The following is an 8748-nucleotide window of genomic DNA, read 5'->3' as shown; positions in this document are numbered from 1 at the left end:
ATGTCCATGTGTAGAGTCTTCTCCTGTGTTGTTGGAAGAGGGTGTTTGCTATGACCAGTGCATTCTCTTGGCAAAACTCTATTAGTCTTTGCCCTGCTTCATTCTGTATTCCAAGGCCAAATTTGCCTGTTACTCCAGGTGTTTCTTGACTTCCTACTTTTGCATTCCAGTCCCCTATAATGAAAAGGACATCTTTTTTGGTTGTTAGTTCTAAAAGGTCTTGTAGGTCTTCATAGAACCGTTCAACTTCAGCTTTTTCAGTGTTACTGGTTGGGACATAGACTTGGATTACTGTGATATTGAATGGTTTGCCTTGGAAATAAACAGAGATCATTCTGTCGTTTTTGAGATTGCATCCAAGTACTGTATTTTGGACTCTTTTGTTGACCATGATGGCTACTCCATTTCTTCTAAGGGATTCTTGACCACAGTAGTAGATATACTGGTCATCTGAGTTAAATTCACCCATTCCAGTCCATCAGTTCGCTGATTCCTAGAATGTCGACATTCACTCTTTTCATCTCCTGTTTGACCACTTCCAATTTGCCTTGATTCATGGACCTGACATTCCAGGTTCCTATGCAATATTGCTCTTCACAGCATTGGACCTTGCTTCTATCACCAGTCACATCCACAGCTGGGTATTGTTTTTGCTTTGGCTCCATCCCTTCATTCTTTCTGGAGTTATTTCTCCACTGATCTCCAGTAGCATATTGGGCCCCTACTGACCTGGGGAGTTCCTCTTTCAGTATCCTATCATTTTGCCTTTTCATACTGTTCATGGGGTTCTCAAGGCAAGAATACTGAAGTGGTTTGCCATTCCCTTCTCCAGTGGACCACGTTCTTCTCCAGTGGACTGGAGATCCAACCAGTCCATTCTGAAGGAGATCAGCCCTGGGTTTTCTTTGGAAGGCATGATGCTGAGACTGAAACTCATGCGAAGAGTTGACTCATTGGAAAAGACTCCGATGCTGGGGGCGATTGGGGGCAGGAGGAGAAGGGGAAGACAGAGGATGAGATGGCTGGATGGTATCACTGACTCAATGGACGTGAGTATGGGTGAACTCCGGGAGTTGGTGATGGACAGGGAGGCCTGGCATGCTGGGATTCATGGGGTCGCAAAGAGTCAGACACAACTGAGCAACTGAACTAACTAACTGACTGACATCTTTGCTACTCAAAGTGGTGGAGGAGTGGGCACAAACCAGTAGCATCTGCAGTGTATGGAGTTGGTCAGAAATGCAGAATCTACCACCCCATCTGAGAACTTCTGAATTAGAGTCTGCCTAGCAACAAGATCCGGAGAAGGCAATGGCAACCCACTCCAGTACTCTTGCCTGGAAAATTCCATGGACGGAGGAGCCTGGTAGGCTGCAGTCCATGAGGTCGCTAAGAGTCGGACACGCCTGAGCGACTTCACTTTCACTTTTCACTTTCATGCATTGAAGAAGGAAATGGCAACCCACTCCAGTATTCTTGCCTGGAGAATCCCAGGGATGGGGGAGCCTGGTGGGCTGCCATCTATGGGGTCGCACAGAGTCGGACATGACTGAAGCAACTTAGCAGCAGCAGGAGCAGCAGCAGCAACAAGATCACCAGGCGATTTTTGTGCACATTACAATTTGAGGAGTGATGACTGGCTCACACAGAAGAAATACATCAACCATATATTTGAGTAAGAATTTTATCATTGCTTTGAGGCTTTAATCAGATTGTAAAGTTCTTACTATATTATATACAGTCAGGAATTCTCTGATTACATTATCTTCTCAAGACCATGAAGATTTCTCACTGTGTCATTTTATCCTTCCTTTTACAAAATCATCTTCGGAAGTTGTTGATTCATCAGGAGATGAATGTGCTATTTTCAATTTGGTAGAATTTACTTAATGCTATATTTTACATATGTGGTTTATGCTGTCTCTAACTTCACACATTTGATTTTGTTTGCTTGTCATCCACCAAACCAATGTCTCATCTCATCTGATGAAATTAGGAAGGTGCTCTGCTGTCCAAGGGATGAAATGTCTCATCTGCTGGGAAGAGACTGAGCTGTTTGGCCGAGGGAAGCTGAAACATCTGTTTCAGGCGTGATCCATCCTGTTGGCCGAGCTGAGTCAGCGGAGGCGTTTAGGATGAAGCTTGGGTCTTCATCAGAAGACATTGCTAGGGTCAGCAAGGATATTTGCAATGGAATCCAGGACACACCCATAGGGAATAAATACACACATGAAGAAATGATTATATACTAGTTGGGCTAGAAAGGCCCACAGGCTGGCTCAGGTTCTGACTTTTATTCCATTCATTTTTTTTCTTATTCATTGGAAATAGACTTAGTATTTTGGGAAGAACACTTTTACTATTGGGAATAATCTGGAAGAATAAACAGGGCAGTTGAGACAGTGAAAGGAGACTGGAAAGATAATATAATGTAATCTGACTTTTGTTCCAAAGGCATTGGAGATACTTTGTGCATTTTGATCAGTGAATAATTTCCTTAGAAATGAAATCTGGCACTTTGGTCCTCTACCCCATTTAAAATTCTCCTCGCTCTCACCAGTTGGGTTATGGGGAAAACTCAAGAGGCCAAAGTGGTGAGCAAACATAAAGGCTGCAGTGCTTCAGAGACTGGTGATGTGTGCAAGTCTGGGCCACCTACTCATGGAACTTATTTGAGCCCTCCCCTCTTGAACCTGATCTCAAATGTACCATTTCCACAGTTCAATATGTTGCTGCTGCATCCACAGGGACCTTATGATTCAGTGGACTTGACAATGCTCAGCTCATGACTGGGGCACCTCTCTTCACTAGAACTCTTCTCTTTCCCACTGAGAGCTTTGCATCCAATATGAATTTGTATTCTAGACAAATATAGTCATTGCCCTTTTTTTCTTATAAAAGGAACAATAAAAAATACACAAATTTGGCTGGGCAGAGTGGGTGGTGGTGGTTTAGTCGCTAAGTCGTGTCCAACTCTTGTGACTCCATGGACTGTAGCCTGCCAGGCTCCTCTGTCCATGGTATTCTCTAGGCAAGAATACTGGAGTGGGTTGCCATTTCCTTCTCCAGGGAATATTCCCGACCCAGGAATCGAACCCAGGTCTCCTGAACTGCAGGCAGATTCTTTACTGACTGAGCTATGAGGGAAGCCCTAAGGATAGTACACCCTCGAGGCTTGAGGGTGGGCTGATCCCAAAGAAGAGGCCAAAAGTTTATATGAGATGGCAGGTCAATAACGTAGTTTATTGAACAATAAGCTAGTCACTGACAGTTATGATGGGTACAACCCCCACCCATGGCATGCTGGGAGTTCCAGGCAAGGAGGGTGACCAGGTTCAGGGTAGCAAATGAGGATGGAATTTGGGAGAGCAGGTGAGGCAGCGGTAGAGAGGGAGGAACACTACAGAAACAGAAAGGCAGGCACTCGCCAGGAGGAGCTAGCAGTCCAAACTCTCAGGTCCAGTGGGAGGTGGTGAACTTGAGTCTGGTCCATTTAGGGACAGTCATGCAAGTGGTTGAGTCCAAGTCTCCTCTCCATTTAATCCCTTAACTCTAAATGATCCTAAGTAATCTGAATCATTATGAAATGTGTAATTTCTAAGTCAAAATTTCTAGAGAATTTTTAAAATAACTAATTTGGGATAAAGGGACAGTCCTGAGCCCAGGGTCTCCAGACAGGGGAAGTCACCTAATAGCTCTTGAGGGAGGAAACAGATTTTAAAATTACTGACAGTCAGCCTTATAGCCAACCCATACTCAAAAATAGATAACTTACTTTCCAGGCTGAAGGAAGCAATTTCTGGGATATGTTTTCAGGGCCAGCAATATCTCCCACCAAAGGGAGTCACAAGTCTGGCCCCAAACACTCAGCTACTCCATAAAAGAGACCTTCAGAGTCCAAGAAACCTGTTATTGAGGGGACTCAGGGGGCATAGGGACAGACTCCTCCTCAACACTGCTAGCTTGTTGGGGGCAGAACTGGCCCTCAAACATGGATTTAGTATGCTGGGGCATTCTTTGTGCCCAGGCTGCTGCAGGCCCTGCCTACACCTGGGAGCGCGCGCGCGCGCACACACACACACACACACTCTCTCTCTCTCTCTCTGTCTCTCTCTCTTTCACTCTCTCACATCCTCCTCCCCAGCCCCCCTGAGCTTCCAAAGCCACGGGTTTAGATTTCTGCCTCCGCCTGCCTATTGTTCAGATCCCTGTGGGATAGAGTCTTCTGTTAAACCATCACCTATTTCACGAGAACCCATGTGTGTCGCCTGGAGGGTTTATTAAACTGTAGATTGCTGGACTCCCCACCCCCACTCCCGACCCTGGAACCAATTCTGATTCAATAAGGCTGCAGTGAGGCTCTAGGATTTGCATTTCTAAATGGTTCCCTTGTGAGGAGGCTGCCGGCAACCTGCCAGCCAACCAGCCTCTGAGAGCCAGGATGAGTCTGGCTGTTCATTCATTCATTCAACAAGTATCTGCTGAGGTTCTACTCTGTGTCACAAGCTGCATTAGATCCTGGGATGAAACAGTGAAAAGAGAAATGGAGTTTACAGTCTGGCTGGATAGATGGATGTGAAATAGCTGCATGCATACTTATATAATTAGTCTTGATGAGGAAAATTACTGGATATCATGTCAACCAATAATGAGAGACTTAAGGATATCAGGGAATGAATCCCTGAGAGAGTGACACTTCAACTAAGTTCCAAGGGAAACATTTATGTTTTTCATTCATTCATTCACAATGCCTGTTCAAGAAAATAAAATATCTGCATTGAAAACAACCTTCATGAAATATCCTTAAGCTTTAAAAAGTACCCAGCAATCTCTTGGTGTCTGCTTTGAAAGGACTGTTAATGAGAATGTCTTTGCCGAGGAAACTGATTTTAGTTTCAGCTGATGTGTTATGAGAAAAAGCTAGTGAAGAAGAGTCTGGGAGATGAGCTAAGAAGGCGGTGGGGCCTTGGGCGCTGCATTGGCTGGGCCACGCGGCAGGTCCAGAACCAGTGGTAGAAGTCTAGAAGGCAGTCCTAGAAGAGGGCCAGTGTTGAGGAGGAGACTGTCCCTGTGTCCCTTGAGTGTCCTCTTCCCCTAGTAACAGTCCTAGAGGTTAGTTCCAGCTTTCCTTTCCACAGGTGAGTAAGCCACGTCCCAGGAGGCCACAGGCTCACCCAACACAGTCTCAGTTGAAGCTGAACCCCTGCCTTGCGGGTCCCTGCTGTTCACCCCAGCAATCTGTGAGTGGGAGGAGACTCCATCGCAGTCACTGGCAAGTGGAGAAAGGCACCAGATATGAAAACACACCAAAGTTGACACAGAGCCTGGAAGGATGTGAGAGACCAGAGAGAAGGTAGGGCTAATAAGAGGGTTGCACCAGTGAGAGGGTGGGGCCAATGCGGAGGTGGAGCCAGTGAGAGGGCGGAGGCCAGTGAGGGGTGGAGTCAGTGAGGGGAGGGGCCAGTGAGGGGAGGGGCCAGTGAGGGTGGGGCCAGTGAGGGGTGGGGCCAGTGAGGGGTGGGGCCAGTGAGGGGGTGGGGCAAGTGAGAGATGGGGCCAGGAAACACTTTGTCTCAACATGTGTGGAGAACAAATGAAGCATTTTAAACAGGAATGTGGCAAACCTGGCTGTGAGATATGAAACAAATCACCTCATATTTCCAATACTCTAGTTATCTGGAAGGGACAGCTATTCCACCTATTGGCTGCTGCTAAGTCACTTCAGTCGTGTCCGAGCCTGTGCGACCCCATAGATGGCAGCCCACCAGGCTCCCCCGTCCCTGGGATTCTCCAGGCAAGAACACTGGAGTGGGTTGCCATTTCCTTCTCCAGTGCGTGAAAGTGAAAAGTGAAAGTGAAGTCGCTCAGTCGCGTCCGACCCTCAGCGACCCCATGGACTGCAGCCTACCAGGCTCCTCCATCCATGGGATTTCCCAGGCAAGAGTCCTGGAGTTGGAGAACCTGTAAATTCTTAAGTGAGATTATCAGTCATAGAAAACAATAAATATACACATAGGAGACCATTAAAACAGGGCACTCTGTATCAGCAGAGTTATACACTAACTAGCAGGTCACCTTTCTGGTATCATTTCTTCACCTACATACAATAAGAATTTGACTAAACGAACTACTATAAGATCCTTTCCATTCCTGACATATTATAATCCTGAGGTGAGATGAAAAAAAGAAAAGAAACTATTTTTAATTATTAAGTTTTAACTTTTTGTTCTTCAGTGGAGTAATCAGACCTGACAGCTGCACAGGAAAAAGATGTTTAAAAATACGTTTTGTGGATAAAGTATATTTTCCTTTTCCTGGTTCCTTTCAAATTGTGTTTTTAGTTTGACCCTGGAGGTGAAGCATAGCTGGACGTACACTGTTTTCTTAGGCTAAGCCCCTCAAACAGGCCAGTGCCTGGAAGACCTGCTGAGAAATGGGGGGGAAGGGGGCTGCAGCCAGCAGTCCCTCAGCTTCCACTCCCTGAAAAGACAGGACAAGGTTTCCGTTCCTTAGCCAGTAGTGGCATGAGATCAACTCAACATGTAAAGTACTTTTTCAAAAATCATGTCCCCCACCAAATGTGATTAGGCAGTCTTCAAAAGTTCAGAAAAGGTCCAGGTAAGAGTTTAAACTTGCTCAGGGCTAACACATGGCCCACATCGGTTCCATTAGTGAGACAGTTTAAACTCACTTGGCAAACTAGGTTAATGAATAACTGAGTTAAGGCCAGTGAGGGGTGGCCTCTCTCAGATAAAACCCCCACATCTTACCTGTGGTCATCTTGGCAGGCAGTGCTGTTCCCAGGGCTATGCTTCATCTTAAACTAGTGCCTTAGACCTTTGACTACCTCTGTCTCAGAGCTGAATCACCTTCTTTTTCTTTTTGAGAACTTCATGAAAAAAGGAGCAGATATAACACAATTTTACAGTTTTTATGAATAGTGAAAGAGTTCCCAGAAGCTACTATGTAAATGGTATATTGAGTGACCTGATTTAGGGTGTGAGCCAAACCCCATAGGACCCAGTCAACTCACCCTGGACCAGTTGCTCTACCTGCCTCTGGACAAAACCATGCCATCATTACCTTCAGAAGAGGAAGGGAAGAGGAGATGAGGGGGAGGTGGAAGAGAAAAGGAAGGGAGGAGCAGGCAGAAGATAAAGCTGAGCTGTGATGCTGTCTTGATGGGGCCTTAGCTGACCCCAGAATTTTGAAGCTGGGATCACGCTTCCAAGGTGTCCAGTTGAGGCCAGGGATCAGGGTTTTGTTCTCCCACATCTATCAGCCATTGGATGCTGGTCTCCTCAGGAAGCAGGTGTGGCCTTGAGCAGGTGGCTGTCTGCAGGGTCCAGCCCTCTGGGCTGCTGAGAGCTGAGGGAGTTGGTCAGTAGCATTCCAGGAGCTGGGACTAAGTTCTCTGTCCTGGGTCCGGGCATCCCAGGTGTAGGGCCGGGGGAAAAGAGCACAGCCCTTAGCTGGGAGAGGATTGGCACCCCTGGCAGGCATGCAATGTGAGCTCCTTCATGGTGGGTGCCTTTGGGTTTCCTTGAAGACGCCCTCTGGAAGCCCTCCTTGCAGTTCTTTGCACTGACAAGGCTCTCAGTCCGGCTGCTTGTGGTTCCCACGCAAACCTGGCATTTGGTTGTTCACCTTTCTGTTGGGATCCTTGGCCCTTCCAGCTTCTCCACTTCACCATTTTTTTTTTTTTTCTTCAAGTTTATTGGCCTTGGGCCAGAAGCTTTAAGAAAGCCATGTGCCTAAGGATCACCTAAGGATTCTGTTATGAATTTAGATGAACTTCCCTTAAACATCAAAAGATGCTTAACTTCATTACAAATGTAGATGAACTTCCTGTAAACAAGAAAAGATGCTCAACTCCATTTCACATCTATAATAAGAGAAGTACAGATCGAAACTACAACAAGATACCATTTCTAATCCATCAAAATGGCAAACATCCGAAACTGTTGGTAACACTGTAGGAGAAACAGACCCTCACATGTTGTTGGTTTTGTCCCTATGCAGAGATATCTGGCCATAGCTAACAGAACTATAGGCACCTTTACCCTTTGACAGAAACTCCACTTCTGATAATATGTCCCACAGAGACACCTGCACACATAATAAAAGATGTACACAGACAAATCATTTATTTTGACATTGTTTGCAATCGCAAAAGACTGGAAATAACACAAGTAGAAAGCAATAAAAGATTTGTTATTAAAGTATGGTTGATCCACATAATGGAATATTAGGTACTACAGAAAAGAATAATGGGAATACCTATCCACACACTCCAAATATGAAGAGATCTTTAGGATATGGTTTCAAATTTAGAAAATTCAAAAGGTTGCATATATATGTATATGTATATGACACAGGCATGTTAGTTGGTACATAGTAGAAGCCTCTTTAGAGTCCCTTAGACAGCAAGGAGATCAAATCAGTCAGTCCTAAAGGAAATCAACCCTAAATATTCATTGATGCTGAAGCTGAAGCTCCAATACTTCAGCCACTTGATTCGAAGAGTCGACCCATTGGAAAAGACCCTGATGCTGGGAAAGATTGAGGGCAAGAGGAGAAGAGGGTGACAGAGGATGAGATGGTTGGATGGCATCATTGACTCAATGCACATGAGTTCAAGCAAACTCTGGGAGAGAGTGAAGGACAAGGAAGCCTGGCGTGCTGCAGTTCACGGGGTCAGAGTCGTGACTTAGCAACAAAAAAATAACAAAAGACAATAAAAAATGT

General features: G+C 45.6%; 1 long non-coding RNA gene across 1 annotated transcript in view; it reads left to right on the top strand.

The window, feature by feature from the left end:
• Positions 1 to 4863: 4863 nt before the first annotated feature.
• LOC129619473 (uncharacterized) overlaps positions 4864 to 8748 on the top strand; it is a 35281-nt gene continuing 31396 nt past the window's right edge. The window contains exon 1 of the long non-coding RNA XR_008697891.1: positions 4864 to 5353. This is a non-coding gene — a long non-coding RNA (uncharacterized LOC129619473). The remainder of the gene's footprint in view (positions 5354 to 8748) is intronic.

Source organism: Bubalus kerabau, chromosome 9, assembly GCF_029407905.1.
Source record: "Bubalus kerabau isolate K-KA32 ecotype Philippines breed swamp buffalo chromosome 9, PCC_UOA_SB_1v2, whole genome shotgun sequence".
Classification (NCBI taxonomy): Eukaryota; Metazoa; Chordata; class Mammalia; order Artiodactyla; family Bovidae; genus Bubalus; species Bubalus kerabau.
Note: the sequence above shows the minus strand (reverse complement) of the source record. Positions and strands in the feature narration are given on the sequence as shown.